The sequence below is a fragment of the Rana temporaria genome, chromosome 5, assembly GCF_905171775.1.
Source record: "Rana temporaria chromosome 5, aRanTem1.1, whole genome shotgun sequence".
Lineage (NCBI taxonomy): Eukaryota > Metazoa > Chordata > Amphibia > Anura > Ranidae > Rana > Rana temporaria.
This window is the reverse complement of record NC_053493.1, coordinates 423,648,011-423,673,841: the sequence shown is the minus strand read 5'-3', so window position 1 is coordinate 423,673,841 and position 25,831 is coordinate 423,648,011. Positions and strand designations below refer to the sequence as shown.

Sequence of the window (25,831 nt, the reverse complement as noted above, 5' to 3'; positions counted from 1 at the left end):
GGAGCCCCCGGACCGTCATGAAGAAGGGGGGGCAGGGAGCCCCCGGACCGTCGTGAAGAAGGGGGGGCAGGGAGCCCCCGGACCGTCGTGAAGAAGGGGGGGCAGGGAGCCCCCGGACCGTCGTGAAGAAGGGGGGGCAGGAAGCCCCCGGACCGTCGTAAAGAAGGGGGGCAGGAAGCCCCCAGACCGTCGTAAAGAAGGGGGGCAGGAAGCCCCCAGACCGTCGTAAAGAAGGGGGGCAGGAAGCCCCCAGACCGTCGTAAAGAAGGGGGGCAGGAAGCCCCCAGACCGTCGTAAAGAAGGGGGGCAGGAAGCCCCCAGACCGTCGTAAAGAAGGGGGGCAGGAAGCCCCCAGACCGTCGTAAAGAAGGGGGGCAGGAAGCCCCCAGACCGTCGTAAAGAAGGGGGGCAGGAAGCCCCCAGACTTTTGTGAAGGGGGGGCAGGGAGCCCCTGGACTGTCATGGAAAGGGGGAGGACTGTGGAGGGGGGGGCAGGGAGCCCATTGACTATGCTGTGACCAAAAAAAAGGGGGGGGGAATTGAGAAAGTCTGCCCTAAAATCAGCCTTATATATATTAGAAATTACTCCCCACCAGAAAAAAAAAATATATAATAAAGCATTTTTCAAAGGGTTAATTATATTCAGCACATATTTGTTGATTGGGCTCCAATATTGTACCCCAGGACAGGCCCTTCCACGAGGCTGCTGACCGCTGTTGTTGCAGAAAGTCACCTCTGGGCCTCGGAATGTCAGATTCTCACACCGAGTGAACAAACATGACATGTAGAGTTCCCAGCACCCTGCACTGCAGCCTCCGCTCCTCGCCCAATAGCTCAGATATGCCAGGAATTTCATCAGACTACAGGCCGGAATATGGGAGGAGGGTTTATAGAACCCGCAGCAGGCAATGTGCACAGGACGGGGGCACCTACAATTCTGCCCAGGTCAGGGGAGACACAAGTATGCAGACAGTGTGACCTCCGACCCCCCCCGACAGATGGAAGGAGAGAAAATCTGCAGCTGTCACAGGGAAAACACATCTATACACAGGGAAGGACACACACACACACACACACACACACACACACACCTCTCTCTATACACAGGGAAACACACACACACACACACACACACCTCTATACACAGGGAAACACACACACACACACACACACACACACACACACCTCTCTCTATACACAGGGAAACACACACACACACACCTCTATACACAGGGAAACACACACACACACACACACACACTTCTATACACAGGGAAACACACACACACCTCTATACACAAGGAAACACACACACACACCTCTATACACAGGGAAACACACACACACACACACACACTTCTATACACAGGGAAACACACACACACACCTCTATACACAAGGAAACACACACACACCTCTATACACAAGGAAACACACACACACACACCTCTATACACAAGGAAACACACACACACCTCTATACACAAGGAAACACACACACACACCTCTATACACAAGGAAACACACACACACACCTCTATACACAAGGAAACACACACACACCTCTATACACAAGGAAACACACACACACCTCTATACACAAGGAAACACACACACACCTCTATACACAAGGAAACACACACACACCTCTATACACAAGGAAACACACACACACACACACACACACACACACACACACACCTCTATACACAGGGAAACACACACACACACACACACACCTCTATACACAGGGAAACACACACACACACACACACACACACACCTCTATACACAGGGAAACACACACACACACACACACACACACCTCTATACACAGGGAAACACACACACACACACACACACACTTCTATACACAGGGAAACACACACACACACACACACACACACACTTCTATACACAGGGAAACACACACACACACACACACACACACACACACTTCTATACACAGGGAAACACACACACACACACACACACACTTCTATACACAGGGAAACACACACACACACACACACACACACACTTCTATACACAGGGAAACACACACACCTCTATACACAAGGAAACATACACACACACACACACACACACACACACCTCTATACACAGGGAAACACACACACACACACACCTCTGTACACAAGGAAACACACACCTCTGTACACAAGGAAACACACACACAAACACCTCTATACACAGGGAAACACACACACACACACTTCTATACACAAGGAAACACACACACACACCTCTATACACAAGGAAACACACACACACACACACACACAGGGAATCACACACACACACACCTCTATACACAGGGAAACACACACACACCTCTATACACAGGGAAACACACACACACACACACACACACACACACACACACACCTCTATACACAAGGAAACACACACACACACACACACACACACACACACACTTCTATACACAGGGAATCACACACACACTCCGATGGAAGGTGTACACTTCTATACACAGACAGGTCACTGGCACAACCAGCAGCTCTCCAGCAACCCACAGGAGGAGGCGGAGGAGGACTCTGCTAGAACTTGTTCCTGTTTACTCCATGCAGACTTTATAGTAACACTTTTGAGGAATGAAGAGAAATCGGTCACACTCCATTACACACAGGGGGGGTGTGTGCGGCTCAGAAATGTAACTGTACAGCATGCAGATCAAAGACGCCTCTCTACAAACATTCCACGAGTCCCAGGACGTCTGTGCTCTACAGACTGGGTGTCTGGGGGCACAACAAGCGGGACATTGGGGTATTAGGGGGAATACATGTAGGACTGTCTCATTCATTTAGCGGATAAAACAAAACACACACACACACACACACACACACACACTATTGTATTACATCAGCATGCAGCTTGACAGGAAATCTTACATTCATGAAAGCCCTAATCAAAAAAAAAAAAAAAAAAGTGTTTATTTTTATTATTTTTTACTACCCCACCCTTTCCATCGTAGCCTCTTCTAAGCTATGCGACAGTCTCTCTCCCCCCCCCCCCCCCCCCCATGGTGATAGCATCCTGGGACCACCAGTACCCCTGCGTTGTCACTCTTTCCCGAGATCACTCCACCAGCAGCCATCCAATAGGAAGAGTCCACGCAACAAAGGCACCAATGTGGACACCTAAAATAGGACCCAAAGCAGTAAGTAAACAGAGAACACTCTAGGACAGGGCTCTCCAAACTACGGCCCTCCAGTTGTTCAGGAACTACAATTCCCATCATGCTCAGTCATGTCTGAATGTCAGAGTTTTACAATGACTCATGGGAAATGTAGTTCCGCAACAGCTGGGCGGCCGTAGTTTGGAGATCCCTGCTCTAGGACAGGGGTAAGCAACATCGGCCCTCCAGCTGTGGTGAAACTACAAATCCCATCATGCACAGGGAATGTGCATGAGGTGCCTCTAGGACTCATGCCTGTGATAGTCGGGGTCATGCAATGCCTCATGGGACTTGGTTTCACCACAGCTGGAGGGCCGAGGTTGCCTACCCCTTGCTCTAGAATGTTGTGTGATGCGACAACAGCTTAAAGCAAGAACTGGCATCTACATAAATGCAGAAAGTCAGAAAGATTCATTTGGCAAGAATTCTTCTTCTTGAATCCATGCCGATTACTACTAATGATACTGTTCTCATTACTAAAATCTTGTATATAGTCCCTTAGCCACTCCAAGAGCTTACATACTATTGATGTTAGGCTGACTGGTCTAATTCCCAGGGATGCATTTTGGCCCTTTTATAAATATTTGTGCTACATTGGCTTTTCTCCAATCAGCCGGTACCATTCCAGTCAGTAGACTGTTCCTTAAAAATAAGGAACAATGGTCTGGCAATTACTTGACCGAGTTCCCCCAAGTACCCTCGGGTGCAAGCCATATGGTCCTGATGATTTATCAATGTTAAGGGGTTGTAAAAGGTTCAGGTTTTCTCACCTTAAAGAGGAAGTAAACCACCCTCAAAAAAAAAAAAAAAAGACCCTGCAAGACAAAGGCATAATGAGCTAGTATGCATAGTAGCTCATTATGTAGTACTTGCCTCTGTTAGAAGCCCCCGCAGCGGTCCAAGTCTCCTCCTCCGGCCGCCAACATATTGTCCCACAGTCACTTCCTTGTATCGCGGATCCGCCGCTGCGATTGGCCGGAGCCGCGATGACTTCACTCCCGCGCTTGCGCACGGGAACAGCACAGTACAACTCAAGCAACGGCACATAGTGCGATTGCTTCAGTTGGCTTAAGTGCGCATGTGCCGTGTGACGTTGGCAAATACAGGGATATCTCCTAAACCGTGCAGGCTTACCTGTATCATTAAGTTGTAAACGAGGGTTTACAACCACTTTAATGCATCCTATGCCCCCCAGCCTCCCCCCTCCCCCGTTTACTTACCTGATCCTGTTTAACCTGCTGTGCGTCCTCTTCTCCAGAGTCTGGCCGTTGATTGGATAGATTGATAGCAGTGCAGCCATTAGCTTAGAAATGGCTGCTGGGATCGAGTCATACATTCTGTGTCTATGGACACTGTGTTCAGACAGGGAGCGCGCCTGCACAGTACAACAGGGAGCGCGCCTGCACAGTACAACAGGGAGCGCGCCTGCACAGTACAACAGGGAGCGCGCCTGCAAGCTAACCCCCCCTCGGGATAGAATGAATCCATACAATCACTAAGTTTCCCAAGTCTATTTCTAATTCTATCCTCCGTTAGCCATGAGGGTGCTTCCTGTGATGTGTCATGGAGGATAAACATTAGAGCTTTGATTACTGAAACCCCCCCCATTCCCTCGTGAAGACTGAAGAATAAATTCAATACCTGACCATATTGTCAGGATTCACCCGCATGCCTGACCAGCAGCCGACTTTGCTTCTCAGCGCACGGTTGAGAACCTGAGCCCGTCACTTTTGCTCCCCATCCTCAAGTGCTGGAGAAGCAAAGTAGAGAGCACTGACAGTCACCACTCTCAGCTCCGGGTGGGCTGACAACTGAGTGATCAACGGTCATGCGACTGCTCAGTTCTCACGCTTGGAGCCGGTAGGGGAAAACTGCAGCATCAGACTGATGCAGGCACATGGAGTGTATGAACGTTTATTTTTCCCCCCAATTCTCACACTTCTCCTTTAAAACTAGACCCTGGGAATGCAGACAACTGACTTGTTGCTAACCAAGCCTGGGCCAAGATGTGTTTATATACAGAGACTAATCTGCCCCGACGCAAACAGCAGGACTTCTGACTCGGCTGTTCACAAGTATGTTACAAATGTTAACCATTCTGGTCACAAATCTTTCATACCTCGAGAGTGCAATAGGATTGCAATGCGTGTGGATATAAGAGTGCAATAGGATTGCAATGCATGTGGATATAAGAGAGTGCAATAGGATTGCAATGCGTGTGGATGATCTACACCTAAAACTGGTTTACAGCAGCCTAGACTGGTCAGGTTTGCCACACCGGGAATGAGTAATACACAAAATCATTAGTAGACACCCACGATTACAGAGGTACGGCCATATAATTCAGCTAGGTGCTTCCGTTGGTACTACGCCAAGTGCACAGGCTGAAATGGTGGTACCCCATGTGCTGTGTGGGGGGGGGGGGATATACTTTTGGCTACGGACACCCTGCTTTCCATGTCGGACTATTGGTACCCAAAACCACCCAAACGCTAGCCATAAACCAAATGCAGCCACACAACCAAAAGGATACACAAGAAAAAAAGATGGCCGACTCGATCAGCCAAAAACACGATCTCAGTCAAGTGCATGTCTACAAAAGATGGTGGGAAGCAGCCGGACGCCACAATATCAACCCATGTGATCGCCACGTTCCCAGGTGACAATACCTGCAGGTACCACAACATGAGGAAATTTGAAGCCAAAGAACTAAGAGGTCAGTCACTTCATTCAGCCAAAAGGATCATAAAACAGATATTTAGTCAAACAACCTCCCTTCTCATGCATACACACTAAAAAATAAAAAAAATAATAAATAATAAATGTAAAAATATAAAAATAAAATATAAATAATGAAAAATTAAAAAAATTATATATATATATATATATATATATATATATATATATATATATATATATATATACACATACACATATATACATATACATATATACACACACATACACACATTATATATATATATATATATAAAAATATATAATAAATGTAAAAAAATATAAAAATATATAATTTTTTTTATTTTTTTTAAAGCATGCACTGCGTCTACGGAGGACTGCACCATCAGGGTGGGTAAAAAAATAACTTCTAGCTACAGATAGTTTTCCATTTAAAGATAGATTAATAATTTAGTTTATTCAGCATGAAATGGAGCTTAGTTATGTAGCATTTTCAGTAAGCTCTGCAAGCTGAGATAACATTGAGGCATTTACACAATGGAGGGTCATTTACGAAAGGCAAATCCACTTTGCACTACAAGTGCAGACTACAAGTGCAAAGCACATGAAATTGCACTGAAAGTAGGGCTGGGGAAAAAAATGGATTTAAAATCTGAAACGAGTTGCAAGGGCAAATCGATTCAGATTTTGATCGATTTGATTTATTTTTTTCCATAGGACCCGGTGCTCCGCTGACTAGGCCGAAGCTGCAGCCTCACCAAAAAAAAAAAAAAAAAAAAAAAAATCCTGCCCGCAGCTTGCCGCCATCCTGGTGAAAAGACACCGCGCACTAGGCCGAAGCCAGGGGCCTTTTCCCAGGATTTTTTTTTTTTTTAGGAGAGGCCGCGGCTTCGTCCTAGTCCTATAGCAGACTAGGCCGAAGCCTAAAACTCCTGCCGGCGCAGTGTCCACCAGAAAAAAATAAAATAAAATAAAAACCCCCACACTCGATTTGAACCGTGAATTTTATATATATTTTTTTTTTTAAATCACTTTTTTTGCCCAAAATCACCCAGCCCTAACTGAAAGTGCAGTTGCTGTAAGGCCCCTTTCACACTGGGGCGGGAGCCGCGGTGGCGGTATAGCGCCGCAAAAAAATAGCAGCGCTAAAGCCCTCGGGCTTTCACATTGAGTATGCAGTGCAGGAGTTTCAGGCGGTAGAGCAGCGCTATTTTTAGCGCTGAACCGCCTGAAAAACTCCTCAGTGTGAAAGGGGTCTAAATCTGAGGGGTAGATCTGAAATGAGAGGAAGCTCTGTTGATTTTATCATCCAATTACGTGCAAGCTAAAATGCTGTTTTCTTTATTTCCCTTGCATGTCCCCCTCGGATCTATAGCGAGTGCACTTGTAGTGCAAAGTGAATTTGCCTTTAGTAAAATAACCCCCATCCTCTGGGATAAATTAGAGTGGAGACTGCCAGCCAGGCCTCCTCATCAGTCCCTGACCTCACAAAATGTGGGTGTAAAGGCAGGTGTCCCAATACTTTTGACAATTTAGTGTATTTCAGTCAGCTAGTAGTAGAAAAGGACAAAACAAAGCGGCAAGAGGGGGCAGGGCCAAGTTTCACATTTTATAGATTAACCTCGAGACCCAGTAATGGCCTCGTCTGTCCACACCTCTACCCGCTGGTTACTTTGAAATGCGGTTGTTATGGATTTATAACCTTTGCTTTCAACATATATTATACGTTTGTATTGCCCGGGGTTAACGACCGATCTCTTTCGGTTGTCAATCATTGACAGGACTCTAAATGTAGATACACAGATTCCAGAAAGTCAACAGGGTCCAGACTTAGTGAGAGACTTATCAAAACCGATTAGGCTTCTTGTCTCCGGAATGAAACAGAAAACAGCGGCACAGGGCGGCGAAGGGTCAGAAGTCTTCCCGGCAGATCCATTGAACTCCACCTCAGAGGCGGAGGGTTAATCGGCGTATTGAAGAGGCTCAGAGGAGAGTCAAGTCCTGAGGTTGGAGCTCCGGGACGGGGCATGCACGCTTTTCCCGATAAGGCCTCTCACTTTTGCCGCAACAGATTTTTCCCTATTCGTGGGACGCCGCGATATTTAGATGTTTTGCAAACAATTGGTCAGATGATATCTCGATCAACATCTCTCAACATTGGACCTTTATCCACTCACCTACAGGACACTATCCCCCCCTTCCTGCCCAGGCCAATTTTCAGCGCTGTCACGCTTGAATGACAAGCAGTCATGCAACACTCACTGTACATCAGGGGTCGACAAAATCCGGGCGCCAGGTCGCAATTGCGACAAGAAATTGAGACCCGACGCCCACGGCAGCCGGTAATTAAGGCAGATGGCGGCAGCTCACAGAAGGAAGAGCTTGGTACTTCACAAAGCCGCTGATCACGCGGCGGGGAGGCACAGGATCCTGTGTCTCCGTGCACCCCCCGCTCCCCCCACCATCGCGGTGGGCCCGCGACGGCCGGTAATTGAGGCCGCGGCTTTGCGGCCTTGTAAAGTCCCAAGCTCTTCCTTCTGTGAGCTGGCGCCATCTGGTGGTGGCCGTTGGCATTAAAAGTTAAACAGCTGTTCTAATGTGTAATCTTTCACTATTATCACTGCCAACTCCTTCCCTCCAAGTAGAACCCCCAAACATTATATATATATTTTTTTATTCTAACACCCTAGAGAATAAAATGGTGATCGTTGCAATACTTTCCGTCACGCCGTATTTGCGCAGCAGTCTTACAAGCGCACTTTGAGGAAAAAAGACCTCCTAGAAAATGTGTGATCGCACTTGTAGCCGTCATTCAGCCGTAGCGAGGTCAGGAAGAGGTTATAGAGGAGAGTGCAGATGTGAACTTCGAATAGCTCAAGGGAGCGGGGGAACAGAGCAACTGTGCAGCTCTCGGGGCACTTTTATACCGACAGCGCAGGGGTTTTTGTAGTGAAGCAGCTCTAGTTTTAACCCTCGCTAGCAGCCGAAAAAAAGGGTTAAAAGCACCCGCAAAGTAGAGCTGCGCGATTAATCGTCAAGAATCGTTACCGCAATTCCCCCCCCCCCCCTTGCGATCTTGACAAAGTATTTCCCTTTTTTTGTATGCAGAGAATTCTCTCAGCCCTCAAAAGAAAGGCGGATACAAATCTGGGCAGTCTGCCAAAAGTATCACAACATTCATGTCTAAACATTGTAACAATTTGTCTTTTACATCAAAAGAATAGACTTCTGTATGTAAATTAGGAAAGTTTAACCACTTCAGCCCCCGGACCATTTTGGTGGTCAATGACTTTGCCCCTTTTTGCGATTCGGCACTGCGTCGATTGGGAGCCATGTCGCACGATCGCGCAAACAAAAATGTACGCCTTTTTCCCCCCGGGAATAGAGATTTCTTTTGGTGGCATTTGATCACCTCTGCGGTTTTTATTTTTGGCGCTATAAACAAAAATAGAGCAACAATTTTGAAAAAAAAAAAAAAAAAATGAATATTTTTTCACTTTTTGCTATAAAAAAATATCCCCCAAAAATATATAAAACTATTTTTTTCCTCAGTTTAAACCGATACGTATTCACAATAAGCGTTTATTAAAGTTCTAGCGTCTACAAAATAGGGGATAGTTTTATGGCATAATTTATACACACACACACACATATATATATATATATACACATACACACACACACACACACACACACACACATATATACATACATACACACACACACACACACACACACACACACACACACACACACACACAGACAGTATTTATCGGCGTATACCGCGCACTATTTTGCCCTGAAAATCAGGGCAAAATCGTGGGTGTGCGATATACGCCGATACCCGCCACGAGTTTTGAATACTGCGCCGGCATATACCGAGCGCAGTACACTCGTGTAACTTCGGGCAGTCTCGGTGCCTCTCGCACTGACGTCCTGAGCGTACAGGACGTCAGCGCGACAGTTGCCGAGCCTGCCCGACGTTACAAGAGTGTACTGCGCTCGGTATATGCCGGCGCAGTATTCAAAACTCGTGGCGGGAAACGAGCGGGGAGGGCGCGAGGACGCCGAAGACGGATGCCCGACCCGCCGAAGACGGATGCCCGACCCGCCGAAGACGGACGCCCGACGCAGAAGGACGCCCGACGCAGAAGGACGCCCGACCCGACGCAGAAGGACGCCTGACGAGGCCGCCGATGAACGCCGCGCAAGACACCAAAACTGTAAGTACAAAAAAACTTTTTTTCCACAGGAATTCGGGCCACTTTGGGGGTGCGCGGTATACGTGGGAGCGCGTTATACCGCGATAAATACGATATATATATATTTTTTTTTACTAGTAATGGCGGCGATCAGTGATTTTTATCGGTACTGCGACCTTATGGCGGACACTTGACACATTTTTGGGACCATTGGCATTTTTATAGCGATCAGTGCTATAAAATGCATTGATTACTATAAAAATGTCACTGGCAGGGAAGGGGTTAACACTAGGGGGCAAGGAAGGGGTTAATGTTCCCTGTGTGTTCTAACTGAAGGGGGGGGACGGGACTGACTAGGAAAGTGACAGATCGCTGTTCTTACATTGTACAGACGATCAGTCATTTCTCCCCCTGAAAGGACTGGGAGCTGCGTGTTTACACACACAGCTCCCGGTTCATGCTCGATCACGGGCGATCGGCGGTGATCACGCCCGCCGGGCACCAGGGGACATGCGCCCCTAGTGGCTGAAATACAAAATCGTGTAATATTACGTGATTTTGCGCAGCTGAGCCGACCTCCCGCCGTAAAACGGCGGCGGCTGGTCGGCAAACAGTTAACCACTAAAACACTAAACCTTTGACATTTGTTGTTTTCAAGTTAAAATCTTTTTTTTTTTTGCTAGAAAATTACTTCGAACCCCCAAACATTATATAAACCATTTTTTTTTTATTTTTTTTTTTTTTAGTAGAGACACTAGAGAATAAAATGGTGGTTGTTGGAATATTTTATGTCACACTGCATTTGCGCAGCGGTCTTTCAAATGCAATTTTTTTGGGGAAAAAAAATACTTTAATTAAAAGAAAATTAAAATATATATTGCGATTCTCATTTTGGCCAGAATCGTGCAGCTCTAGCGCAAAGCATTGGTGCCGAGGCCCTTTGGTGGTGCTGCCTGTAGATTTCAATGGGCAGGGGGTGCTGTAGGAGCAAGGTATACGTCAGATGCAGCTCTGCTTAGAAACCAGATTCCAGGTTTTGTCAAAGCTTAACCACTTCGGCCCCGGACCATATTGCTGGTCAAAGACCAGAGCACTTTTTGCGATTCGGCACTGCGTCGCTTTAACTGACAATTGCGCGGTCGTGCGACGTGGCTCCCAAACAAAATTGGCGTCTTTTCCCCACAAATAGAGCTTTCTTTTGGTGGTATTTGATCACCTCTGTGGTTTTTATTTTTTGCGCTATAAACAAAAATAGAGCGACAATTTTGAAAAAAATAAATATTTTTTACTTGTTGCTATAATAAATATCCAAAAAAAATATATAAAACTATTTTTTTTCCCTCAGTTTAGGCCGATACGTATTCTACCTATTTTTGGTAAAAAAAAAAATCCCAATAAGTGTTTATCGATTGGTTTGCGCAAATTTATAGCATTTACAAAATCGGGGATAGTTTTATTGCATTTTTATAAAAAAATTTTTTTACTACTAATGGCGGCGATCAGCGTTTTTTTTTCTCGTGACTGCGACATTATGGCGGACACAGCGGACAATTTTGACACATTTTTGGGACCATTGTCATTTTCACAGCAAAAAATGCATTAAAAATGCACTGATTACTGTGAAAATGACAATTGCAGTTTGGGAGTTAACCACAAGGGGGCGCTGTAGGGGTTATGTGTGACCTCATATGTGTTTCTAACTGTAGGGGGGTGTGGCTGTAGGTATGACGTCATTGATTGTGTTTCCCTATATCAGGGAACACACGATCGATGACGGCGCCACAGTGAAGAAGGGGGAAGCTGCGTTTACACACAGCTCTCCCCGTTCTTCAGCTCCGGGGACCAATCGTGGGACCCCAGCGGCGATCGGGTCCGTGAGTCACACGGCCGCAGTCACAGAGCTGCGGACCCACGGCTGGGCTTTTTAACAATCACGTACAGGTACGTGATTATGCCCAGCCGTGCCATTCTGCCGACGTATATCGGCGTTAGGCGGTCCTTAAGTGGTTAATAAGCACACACTCACCTGTCCAGGGTGCCCGCAATGTCAGCCCCCGAAGACCGATCTATCCGTCCATCGGATCGGGTGCCAGCGCCACCATTCGTGCACCACAGTGGTGTTGTGAGTAGCACTTTCGCCTAGCAGCAAAAGGTTCGCTGGTTCGAATCCCAACCACGACACCATCTGCCTGGAGTTTGCATGTTCTGCGTGTGTCTGCGTGGGTTTCCTCCGGGTACTCCGGTTTCCTTCCACACTCCAAAGACATGCTGGTAGGTAAATTGGATCTCGTCCAAATTGGCCCTGTATATATGTGTGTACGACTGTGTGTCCCTAGCGTGTCATGATCCTATGGGGTAAAAATGACCGCACCAGCCAAGCTGATACTGGCTGGAAAAAGCGCCCAGAGGCGATTCAGCTCGCATGCATTGCGCTATACAAGTCATTCATTCATTCGTACTAAAGGAAACAGGCAGTGGACTGAGCGCTTCCTACAGCGAATGCACGAGTCGCACATCGCTTTGTGAATGGCCGGCCGTCTTCTGGGACTTACACAGGTCCCTGAAGACAGCGCACCTGATTCCCTGAGGAGGAGAAGAATGAAGACTACCGCGGAATAGGAAGTGATAGATTAGGACGATCTGCCTAGCAATAGTCATTTCTGGCAAGTATAAAAAAAATAAAAAAGTTTTCCCCATTTAAATTTTTTACATTTTTATGTATATATATTTTTTTTTTTTTTTAGGGTGGACCTCCGTTTTAATTGAACAAGCCAAGGTAAGAAGCAGAAGGAAGAAAAAGGGAAAAAAAAAAAAAAAGGTAGCAACCGCTCCAGGTGAATGTGCTTGGTAATTGGTCTCCTCTCAGAACCACGGGTGCTGGCAATGCATAGAGCAGAAATGGAAAGCAGTATTTCGACAGCAACACTTCAAAAAAAAAAAATATATATTTTGGTTGCCTTTATTGGTAAAAATAGAACACTACAAGCCACAGCAAAAATAGGACACAGCCGACGCGTTTCGCACTAATGCTTAGTCAAAGCTATGACCAAGCATTAGTGTGAAACGCGTCGGCTGTGTCCTATGTTTGCTGTGGCTTGTAGCGCTTTTACCCTATTTTTACCAATAAAGGCGACCTAAATGTTTTTTCAGAAGTGCGGCTGTACAAATATTTCTTTCCATTTCTGAGGGAAGTAGCGGATTGGTAACCAGGCACAGCTGCACCAGATTCAGAGTGCTCCAGTTTTAGTAAATCAACCCCTGTGGGCAGGGAGGGATTTGCTCTCCCTGCCGCCCCAAGGCCAGGTTCCACAATGCACCCCCTCCCTGCCAACCGAATCCCCCCCCCCCCAAATCAACAGAGAATGTGCGGCACAGTTAGTTCAAATATGTTTTGCTTGTTTTTTTACTTTATCACTTTTTTTATTTTTATTTATTTGTAGCTTGTCGCTTACTTTTTTAAATGTTTGTATCATTTTCTAATTGTTTTTCTTATTCTTTCCTTTTTTATTTTATTAATTTAATTATTATTATTTCTTATTTATTTGTTATCAATTTTTTTTCACTTAACTTTTTTGCTATCACACAGGAGAAAAACATTTCCTGTATGTTAGCAATTGGAGGTGACATGTTCTCTTTATGGACCATGTCACCTCCAAAACAGGAGTACTAGCACTGTGCTAGAACTCCTGTCACAGCTGAGATGGGAAGAGCACAGCTCTCCCCTCTCACTTCATACATCGGCAGCAGGGACAGGAGACAGACTTGGTGGCCGGGGGGAGGACGGAGTCCCGAAGACAGAGCCAGCAGAGAGAGGTATGTGGGGTGGGGGTGGGGGGGGGGACGGATGGGAGCACACATTTTACAAGTGATTTCGGCGACATTGCCACAATCACTTGTTAAGGAGCGAGCGGATTCCCCCGTAACTTACCGCCCTTAACTGTATGTTCCGGGCGTCAGGGGACTCTATGCCACTGCCGCTCCTTGGAGCCCTGCCGCCCCAAGGCCTGGCCTCAGTGGCCTTGTGGGAAATCTGGGCCTGCCTGTGGGTGCATGAGGGTCAAAAGGTGACACTAAGCTACAGGGAAAAAAAAAAAAAAAAATCTCCAAGTAAAAGTGATTCGTTTGTCATTTTGATTCATTCATTTATGAATTTGATCTTTTTTTTGGCCTGTGAACATTTGTAAAGATATTAAGTGGCCCATAAACTGAAAAGTCCGGAGACTTTCGTTCTAAAAAGGAAAACTGCGAGACCACCAGGTGAAGTGAAAGCCCCCGGCAATGATCATACCAGATGAAGAACATCCATAATTAAACATACCAATAAAAACATAAAAATATTTGATGAACTCATTTTTAAAGCCACCCAATTTTTATGGAGTAAAAAAGAACAAAAAGAAAGCAAATCCCTCCCAAGCAGACAATTTGTACTCTGAGTGGAATAATGATGGCGACAATTATTTAGCTCTCTATAAAACTGCCAATAAAAAACTTCAACCAGACGCCGCCTACAGGGGAGAAAGCCGACGGAGACGGATTCTCCGAGTGTCACATTGCAGAAGATACATTTAAAGTCTTGTCCTCGGGTTTTCCAGATCTGCATCCTTAACCACTTAAGGACCGGACCAATATGCTGCTAAATGACCCAATGGGTTTTTACAATTCGGCACTGCGTCGCTTTAACAGACAATTGCGCGGTCGTGTGACGTGGCTTCCAAACTAAATTGGCGTCCTTTTTTCCCCACAAATAGAGCTTTCTTTTGGTGGTATTTGATCATCTCTGCGGTTTTTATTTTTTGCGCTATAAACAAAAATAGAGCAACAATTTTGAAAAAAAATGCAATATTTTTTACTTTTTGCTGTAATAAATATCCCCAAAAACATATATAACATTTTTTCTTCCTCAGTTTAGGCCGATACGTATTCTACTTATTTTTGGTAAAAAAAAAAAGAAATCGCAATAAGCGTTTATCGATCGGTTTGCGCAAAATTTATAGTGTTTACAAAATAGGGGATAGTTTTATTATTTTTTTTTTTATTACTATTGGCAGCGATTTTTTTCGTGACTGCGACATTATGGCGGACACTTCGGACAATTTTGACACATTTTTGGGACCATTGTCATTTTCACAGCAAAAAATGCATTTAAATTGCATTGTTTATTGTGAAAATGACAGTTGCAGTTTGGGAGTTAACCACAGGGGGCGCTGTAGGAGTTAGTGTTCACCTAGTGTGTGTTTACAACTGTAGGGGGGTGTGGCTGTAGGTCTGATGTCATCGATTGTGTCTCCCTATAAAAGGGATCACACAATCGATGACGCCACCACAGTGAAGAACGGGGAAGCCGTGTTTACATACAGCTCTCCCCGTTCTTCAGCTCCGGGGACCGATCGCGACGGAGCGGCTAGAAACGAATAGCTGCGCCGTCGTCCCGGATCGCTCCCCGAGGGAACCTGACCGCCGCAAGTACCGGGGGGGGGGTCCCGATCGGACCCCCGACCAGGCAGGCACGTACAGGTACGTTGATGTGCCTGTCCGTGCCATTCTGCCGACGTATATGTACATGCGGCGGTCGGGAAGTGGTTAAAAAACAGAACAACGCCATCTGAGCACCAAACTGAAAACCGAGTCCCGCAGCGCTTTGTGAATGGGCAGCTTGTCTTCTGGGACACACACACGTCCCAGATGACAACGGGGGTGCTCCCCGAAGAAGAGGACGTGAAGTCCTGGGCCACGCCCCGCCTGAATCGAAAGTGTACACACACACACACATTTTTTTATTATTATTATTTTTATAATAAAAATATATAAATCATATGCTGGAGATGTAATAGTGCGATGGGTACTCACTTCCTCATTTTCAGGGAATGTCTGTGTAAACTTGAAGTCTATGGACCTCATCTCACATGAAAGTCAGACCAAAGTAGTGCAGGGACTACCTTGAAGTGGCACACAGTATATAAATGGCTATCATGGGGAACGACTTGTCATGCGACTTTGCAGTCGCACAAGTGTGAAAGGGGCCTAATAGAAGCAAGAAAATGTATGAAAAATTCAAATGGAGAAATGAATGCGATTTTACATTCTGGACGACAGATAAAATGTAGACGCAACGAGCGAACAAACTTTACCCGTCAATCACCCATCGCCTTCAGCTACAGAAGGGTCATTACAAGTTTACTTGTGGAGCTTTTACCAGGAATAAAAAAGTGAAATGATCTTCTGCCGATCGGTGTGCAGATCTGCTGACTACGACACAGCAAGAAGCCACCTGTTCACCCAGAGCAAACGACACGTGGAGCCGCACACACACACACACACACACACACAGGAATGGTTTGCATTGCACGTTTTTACTTTCACAGAACACACAAAGAAAATAAAAAATAAACACACATCATCCAAAACCACAGCAAGTCCGAGATCCCTGACCCGGGCACGCTCCTGACCCTCACCAATCACCTTGTAAGACCACGGAGTCTTTTGTACAAATCAGACATTTAGGTCCAGAATGCAATAAAAACTACAGTGATAACAAGGATTACCACACACACAGGATTCTCAGCTGTCCCTCTTCTCACGGCCTGTACAGGGAGAGGCACTATGTACAGTACAAGCTGGAATGAAGTATGAGCTCAGCATACATCAGATGTCCATTATCCTCTATGGACAGGCCACCGCACCAATGTGAAAGCCGAGTCAGACCTCTGTACTGAGATTCAAGGATTACATATTTAAATAATAAAGAAAAAACACACAACCTACAAAACAAGTCATACTTTAGGCTCTGTAATGGTTTTGCACAGATCCTCCTCTTCTTGGGTTCCCCGCCAGCAAACTGGGCTCCTCCCTCCTGCCTCCATAGAAAGTCGCTTTGCTATTTGGGGGGGGTGTACCGGGGCACTTGATTCCCAAAACCCACTGTGACCATAAGACACAGAACAGAGCTCGGCCCCGCCCCCCACTCCACTGGGGGTGATTGATAGCAGCAATAGCCAATGGCCCCCACTGTTGTCAGAAACAACGAAGCAGCAGAGGGCTGGTGTTCTGTCGAAAAGTGCCCCCGCATACACAGGACGGAGCCGCACTCCAGCCGAGTTGCCGATCAGCAAGGGTGACGTGACCAGGGCGCAAGCGCACATCGCAGGAGGCATCTCTCGATGGGAGACACCATTTCACAGGCACAATTGAAACCTATGCAAACAGCGGGGGGGGGGGGGTTGACCATAGTTCTCTTGCGGGGAGGCTTTACAGTGTGCCGTTTAAATTGTGACGTTGAAAGGGTGTCCCATAGAGATACCTCCTTACGATGTGCGCATGCGCCATGGAAAGTCTGCCCAGCTGATTGGCAAATCAGCTGTTGTGCTACGACGTACGGCGCATGCACAGTTTGTCCTGGGCACTATTCAATGGCGCGGGGGGAGCTGGAGACAGCAGCAACTCTTGTGCACATCAATGAAAATCAGGATCAGATAAGTATTGGGGTGGAGTGGGGGGACCTGCATAATGAAGGTTCTTATGCATTCAATGGGAAGCAATTTTGTATTGAAGTCAATGGGACACAGCATGCCAATATATTTGGCAGCCAATATATTGGCGTGTTCCTACACAAGGTAAAAATCCTAAAATCCTTTGGGCTTTACAGGCTACAAGCAGGGGAGGCATAGGTTGCCTTTGTTAAAATGTAAAATGTAAACCCAGTTTAAAAGTTTTTTTTTTTTTTTTTTTTATTTCTTCGTTTTGGATGGAGTGAGGAAGGTTTAGAGTGTCCATTGGGTAACTTTAAAATGTTCTGAATGTCATGGGGGGGGGGGGGGGGGGGGGGGGTTGGGGTATGGGAGATCAGCCATCGATCATGTTACCACTGCGATTGGCCATCACATGATTGGGACCCCGGTCCTGCCAGCTGCCGATCGTTGGGTCTGGACTGAGATCTGTCTGACAGCTCGGTCTGTGCAATGGGAGTACGCCCTCAGTACAGAAACATCAGCCACCTGGCGAAGCATTATGTGTAGCATGTGGGCATTAAGAGCTCGCTTCTTTGCTGCTGCACGCGTGTTATGTTGGTGGCAAGAGGGCAACTCTGTCAGAGTCCTAGTTGGCGACTACAAATACTGCGGCTGCTGACCTTTCAGAAAAAAAGGACTTCCCAGGGGTCCTCACCCAAACTAGTTCTGCCGGGGTTCGGCAGGTTTACTGTGGGCAGCTAGCTGCGATTCCTTGCCACGTCACAGCTGGCTGCCCACTTGACATGCTCAATTTGAATGTTCCTGCAGCCTTCTGGGACCTAGAACAACTTGTCCCTGTGGTTGCGGGTGGGGTTTAGGAGAACTTTTTCTAGTGGATCGCAGCAGCAACCGAACCAAAAGTAGAAGCGGGTCAAACCCAGCCTCCCCCAAGAGTGCCACAAATAGGAGGGGGGGTAAAGTTCCACTTTAACCACTTCCCGCCCAAGGACATCATATGATTTCCTGGACTTTCAGTGGGAATATCTGAAAGATGGGTGCAGCTACAGGCATCATTCAGATATCCATCTCTTCAGCCGGCGATCCTGTGTACCATAGGAACAATCATAGGGGCAGTTACGCCGATTGATGGTTCTTATAGGCGATGGGAGGGGACGTCCCACCCCCCTCTCGCGGCCATCCGGTGCTTCTCCGGGCTCTCCCGTGCCATCGGAGAAACGATCTGCCGGCGCCGGATGGGAGGCATAGAGATGACTGGTGACCAGATGGTCACCCGTCATCTATGATCGTCGGATGTTATGACGTCACGCCCGGGTACCGGAATGTAAACAAAGCCGCAATTGCGGCTAAAAGCATGAGATCTGAATACTTTCACGATCTCATGCTTTCCAGCCTAGAGGAGAGATGTGAGGTCTTATTGACACCGCCTCTCTCCATAAAAAGAACCTGTCACGAACCATTCCTATTACAAGGGATGTTTACATTACATTTGCGACTTTAGTAACCGAATTTCTACTTGCGACTATTAAAGCGGAAAAAGTCGGACGATCTGTCGTACGATTTTCGTATCATGGATCATTGTCATTCGTATACGGATCATTAATCTGACCTGGAGCATCTGAGAGCAAATAAGTAAATAAAATAAATATAGGTGCCAATTACTCAATCCAAGATTGTTTTGGATCGAGTTGTGCTTTAAACTACCCCGTGCCACAGTCATCCTCCCTTCCGAGGGACAGGCTACGAATAGATGAGAGTCACCTGAAAACACCTCTCGGAAAACACCTAGAAAACAGCAGCAGGTATCAGGCTGCCTTACGAACGGAGGCATTTTTACTAAAAGAAGATCCTGAATAAAGAAGGATTGCTGTATGCCGAGTATTGGAAATGCAGACCCTATGAAAGCTCCTGTAATATAGCAATATCATGGTCTGCGCTCTCTGATGTCATGTCCCAGCAATCCCCCCTCCTGACCACCACTACAGGCAGCCAATATCCGTCTCATCGCAGACAGAATGAACAGAAGGCGAGCGGCGGCGGCCACGCCTGCACGCGGAAGCCGTGTGTCATGAGAAGAACAGATGCAGCACGCTATCCGCTCTCATCCTAAAACACAGTCGCTCTACTCAGGACTCAGAATATAGAATCTGCATCTATTTCCATCTATAGCGATACAATCCGGCCACATCCAACGCTCCTCACATACAGCGCGCGTCTCCGGGATATTCATGGGATTCTCACACGCCACTTCTATATTGGTTAATATGACTGCAAATCTTCTGCCACGTGCTTCTCCTCCGGAGAGGGAGGGTCCGGAACAGAATTGTATTGCCGTGTGCTGCAGGAAAATCATTCCAACCTGAAAGTGCAGTAAACCCGATACAAGTCCCGTAGAGGGCATATTGATTATACCCCCCCCCCCCCCAGTCACAAGGAGGAAGAGCTTTTCCTAAAGAGAGACGTCAGCCAACTCCAAGGAATTCCCATAGCAGCTGGCGCTGGTCTAGTATATCAATGAAGTGAAATCCAACACTTTACTGGTTACTATGGACAGCAGATCCTGGAGCTTTTCTAAAATTCTTAGGAAAAAATAAAAATAAAAGGTGGGGTGAGGGGCATAAAGAATATTGAACGGCTCCCGATAATTCCTTGCATTGTCTCAACTGAAATCCTATCTAAAAAGGAGACGGTCACACAAGTCTCTTTAAAGCTCAACCCCCAACCCACTTACATATTCTCTATGATCTCACAGCACCGTGTTCCTCCACAATCATGGAACACAGGCTTTGTGACGTGTCCTCCTTACAGAACAGCAGCTGGCCGCCATGTCTGAGCACTGCACCATTGAGGCAGTCACATCATATACCCCACATCTAATGAGGGTCAGGCGACACAGGTGACTACAAGTAGGTTGGGTGGTCCGAAAATAGCTGTCACATTATCTTTAATTGACAACGGGACAGTCTATTGAAACAGTCTAGATAGAAAAGAGGCCACTTACAGCCCCCCTGATCCAACCCAACATCACATCCAGAGCCATATTCAGGAAAGGACTGGGCTGCCTATGGCTACCCCGAGGACACGTGCAGCCCCAATCCCACATCCATAGCCAGGAAAGGACTGGGCTGCCTATGGCTACCCCGAGGACACGTGCAGCCCCAATCCCACCCCACCCCACATCCATAGCCAGGAAAGGACTGGGCTGCCTATGACTACCCTGAGGACACGTGCAGCCCCAATCCCACATCCATAGCCAGGAAAGGACTGGGCTGCCTATGGCTACCCCGAGGACACGTGCAGCCCCAATCCCACCCCACCCCACATCCATAGCCAGGAAAGGACTGGGCTGCCTATGACTACCCTGAGGACACATGCAGCCCCAATCCCACATCCATAGCCAGGAAAGGACTGGGCTGCCTATGACTACCCTGAGGACACATGCAGCCCCAATCCCACCCCACCCCACATCCATAGCCAGGAAAGGACTGGGCTGCCTATGACTACCCTGAGGACACATGCAGCCCCAATCCCACCCCACCCCACATCCATAGCCAGGAAAGGACTGGGCTGCCTATGACTACCCTGAGGACACATGCAGCCCTGATCTCACCCCACCCCACATCCATAGCCAGGAAAGGACTGGGCTGCCTATGACTACCCTGAGGACACATGCAGCCCCAATCCCACCCCACCCCACATCCATAGCCAGGAAAGGACTGGGCTGCCTATGACTACCCTGAGGACACATGCAGCCCCAATCCCACCCCACCCCACATCCATAGCCAGGAAAGGACTGGGCTGCCTATGACTACCCTGAGGACACATGCAGCCCTGATCTCACCCAACCCAACATCACCACATCCATAGCCAGGAAAGGACTGGGTCACCTATGGCTTCCCTGAAGAGAAGACACATACATTCCTGACCTCACCCAACCCAACATCACATCCATAACCAGGAAAGGACTGGGTCACCTATGGCTTCCCTGAAGACACATACATCCCTGACCCCACCCAACCCAACATCACATCCATAACCAGGAAAGGACTGGGCCACCTATGACTACCCCGAGGACACGTACAGCACCAATCCCATATCCATAGCCAGGAGAGGACTGGGCCACCTATGACTACCCCAAGGACACATACAGCCCTAAACCCACCAAACATCACATCTACAGCCAGGAAAGGACAGGGCCACCTATTGCTTCCCTGAATGGGCAATAACTAGTTCGAAATCTCTATGCAACCTGGTCAACTCTTTAATTTTTTTTTTTTGGGAGGGGGGGGGGGGAAGTGGGGGCTTCAGGAGGAGTGGGACTTCCTGTCCCACTTCCTCCTTACGCCAAGGGGCTGCCAAGGTGAATAGTCTAATCACATTTTGGCAGCCCCTCCCTGTAGGCGATCGCGGGGTGACACGTGACAGGTCCCAGGCGATCGCCTGTCCAATCGGATGGCGCAGCGCATGCGCAGTGGGTGCCTGGCCGTGAAGCCGAAAGCGGTCACGGCCTGGTGCCCACACTTAGAATGAAGTCGTCAGCTGTAGAGGGGGGGGGGGGTAGAGGAGCGGAGCCCAGGCCGGCGCGTCACTGGAACGTGGAGCAGGCGAGTGTATGTTTATTAAAGCCAGCAGCTACACTTTTTGTAGCTGCTGACTTTTTAACAAACATTAAAAATTACTGGAACTCCCCTTTAAGTGTTTAATCTTTCCAACTTGTCTGCAGATGATTTTCACTTTGAAAATGCAATACATTTTCCTGCTCCAACGGGTCATCTGAGAATTTGCATCTAGAATAATAGAACAGAATATTCTACAAACCTGCAGTGATCTGCGCGTTGTTGTCAGCTTAAGTGAAAGCAAACCTGTCGATCTAGGATGAGGCTTTCTCTACAGGCAGGCTTCAGATGTAAAAGGTCCGGCGTCATCCACAAAGATAGGAAAAGGCCGCAGCCTGAAGGCCCACCAGCCGAGTTATCCAAGCAGCAGAAATATGGTTCACATGGCTAATCGGGTCCTCCTGGAAGGAACATGCAGAAAGTGAAATGCATCCCAGCAGAGAAAAGCCTCCCGGGTGAGGCCACCTCAGTCTTCCCGATTATCCAGGATACTCCTCCCCCGTCTCTGACAAGATAATCCTGAGCACGAGTGTTGTCCTCAATCACGGCACAAGGAAGTGACCACGCTTGAGTGGCACAATCAGATCACCAACATGTGCTCAGAGCTCCTTCACAGCTGATCACTGAATGATCCAGCAATCCAGACTATAAAATCGGGAGGCATTTCCAGGCTAGGGGGACGCTGACGGCACAAGTTCCAGATTGTTACCTGGGCTCCGGGATATGTAGGGCCTTGTTCATGCAGGTGTTATAAGAGAACGCTCAGCACATTCCAGATGCTCAGGGACAAAACTAACTACAGGACGGGTGACTAGAACAGCTCAGTACACAAGAACATGCAAACGCAATCACCAAAAAGTCATCAGTATCACTAGAAAACTGCAATTACAAAAGTACTTTTAATAAATAATAATAATAATTAAAAACAATACAATAAAAAATAGTATTCTTAATTTATTACCAATTTGTTATAATAAAAAAATGCATTATTATTTTGTTTATCATTTTTTTATCCCTGGTGATCCTGCCATGAAGGCCCTCGTTCAATAACTTCCTGTTATAGGGGTGACAACGCTCTGTTCCTTTCTTCCAGCTGCACCATGTGTTGTCACCCCATCAGCAGGCTTCTGGTCATTCAAAAAACACACATTGCACAGGCCTGGACCACTACTGTCACCATCAGTCAGGGAGTTCCTGAAGACAGAGTGGTTGCAAAGAGGCTGCAGGCGTTCAGCAGCACTGAAATGTAATGAAAGAAAAAAAAAAAGAAAGAAAAAAAAAGAAAGAAAAAAAAATGAAACAACGCTCGGCCACTACAAAGTGGCCATAATTATTCCCCATGCTGCAGCTTCCCTGCAACCCATGCCAATATAATGGAGCCACGCCGCAGGTGCCCTGCAACCCATTCCAATAAAAAGTGAGCCATGCTGCAGCCCATTCCAATAAAAAGTGAGCCATGCCGCAGCTGCCCTGCAACCCATTCCAATAAAAAGTGAGCCATGCTGCAGCTGCCCTGCAACCCATTCCAATAAAAAGTGAGCCATGCTGCAGCTGCCCTGCAACCCATTCCAATAAAAAGTGAGCCATGCTGCAGCTGCCCTGCAACCCATTCCAATAAAAAGTGAGCCATGCTGCAGCAGCCCTGCAACATATTCCAATAAAAAGTGAGCCATGCCGCAGCTGCCCTGCAACCCATTCCAATAAAAAGTGAGCCATGCCGCAGCTGCCCTGCAACCCATTCCAATAAAAAGTGAGCCATGCTGCAGCTGCCCTGCAACCCATTCCAATAAAAAGTGAGCCATGCTGCAGCTGCCCTGCAACCCATTCCAATAAAAAGTGAGCCATGCTGCAGCTGCCCTGCAACCCATTCCAATAAAAAGTGAGCCATGCTGCAGCAGCCCTGCAACATATTCCAATAAAAAGTGAGCCATGCCGCAGCTGCCCTTCAACCCATTCCAATAAAAACTGACATATGCTGCAACTGCCCTGCAACCCATTCCAATAAAAAGTGAGCCATGCCGCAGCTGCCCTGCAACCCATTCCAATAAAAAGTGAGCCATGCTGCAGCTTCCCTGCAACCCATTCCAATAAAAACAGCCATGCCGCAGCTGCCCTGCAACCCATTCCAATAAAAACTAAGCCATGCTGCAGCTGCCCTGCAACCCGTTCCAATAAAAACTAAGCCATGCTGCAGATGCCCTGCAACCCGTTCCAATAAAAACTAAGCCATGCTGCAGATGCCCTGCAACCCATTCCAATAAAAAGTGAGCCATGCCAGAGCTTCCCGGCAACCCGTTCCAATAAAAACTAAGCCATGCTGCAGATGCCCGGCAACCCGTTCCAATAAAAAGTGAGCCATGCTGCAGCTGCCCGGCAACCCGTTCCAATAAAAAGTGAGCCATGCTGCAGATGCCCTGCAACCCGTTCCAATAAAAACTGAGCCATGCCGCAGCTGCCCTGCAACCCGTTCCAATAAAAACTGGGCCATGCTGCTGTTACCCTACCACCATGATTAATGCATTGCGATCTTTAAAACGTTAAAGCAGGCAGTGAGGAGAGGACCTACTGCCTCCAAGTCAGCTGCCCTCTGAAAATGCGATCCATGGATGATTGTTTTTCAGAGGACAGGTGGCTTGGATGTGGTAGATCACTTCCTCGGTGGTGAACACCAATTGCTAGTGTAAACAAGCCCTAAGGGTTCAATATCTCCTTTGAAACTGAAAGTATTTAATTGACTCACGCGTTATCCCCGATGCTCCGAAACTTCTAAGTTGGACCGCTGTCACTGCAGAAAGTCTGACATTTGGGACAAAACTACCCAAAAACAAAGCAAGAGCTGCAAGTACTGCTGCCTTCGCTGCCTGTGTGAATCTACTGGAGAATAAAATCATGACAAAAGAAAAAAAAAAGTGCTAAAATGCCAGCACACGGGGTGCCGGATCTCTAATAATATCCTAGTTAGGAAACAATGCAAACGCCTGTTTATCATTGGCTGAATTCTGAACCATAGTGAGTTTTCATTATGAATGTGTAATAAGTGGAGCAGAAGGAGGAGAGGAGAGGCTACACCGAGCCAAAAATGAGGAGAGAGTAACATTATCCCTTATGTCAAGTATTACCCATCTACATACCAGAGCTGGGCTACCAAAAAAACAACAACAAAAAACAAACAACTTTCCAAATAAAAAAAAACACACACACACCAACATCCTGTATCAGGCTCCCTCTGCGATTCTTCCCACCACCTCACACGACTTGCAGTGACCTACGAGCTGGAGAAGCCACAGTGGCGAGTATTCTATGCATCAGGAAGTATAGAAGGGTAGTAGAGGGATGGGGAGGACGACGGCTTTTTTCCTGCATACCACCAGAAAAGGCGAGCATATGAACCCTCTTTCATAGGTGAACGCTTTTGTCAATATCCCCATCTTTATTTAGCACCAAAAAAAGTAAGAAAGAATAGAATCACTGTACACAAAAACAAAAAAAAAAAAACAAAACAAAAAATGTATACAGAGACACTGCAAGTATGGTGTGCAGGTAGACCCCGCCCCCCTGGCCGCATGTGCACACAGGTACCACAACCCCTCATGCTGCATGTGCACACAGATAAACACCCCCCCCCACCACAGG

The 25,831-nt window shown here is 47.2% G+C and overlaps 1 protein-coding gene across 20 annotated transcripts in view; it reads right to left on the bottom strand.

Annotated features, from left to right (window-relative positions):
- The window catches only part of MAP4 (microtubule associated protein 4), a 253,956-nt gene that overhangs the window by 213,660 nt on the left and 14,465 nt on the right, over nt 1-25,831 (bottom strand). The window contains exon 1 of one of the 20 annotated variants that reach the window (XM_040355306.1): nt 22,401-22,823. The exons of the other annotated variants lie outside the window; for them this stretch is intronic. The gene's annotated coding sequence lies outside the window, so the exon portion shown is untranslated. Of the gene's footprint in view, nt 1-22,400; nt 22,824-25,831 lie in introns of those variants that run through there. 20 annotated transcript variants of the gene reach the window in all.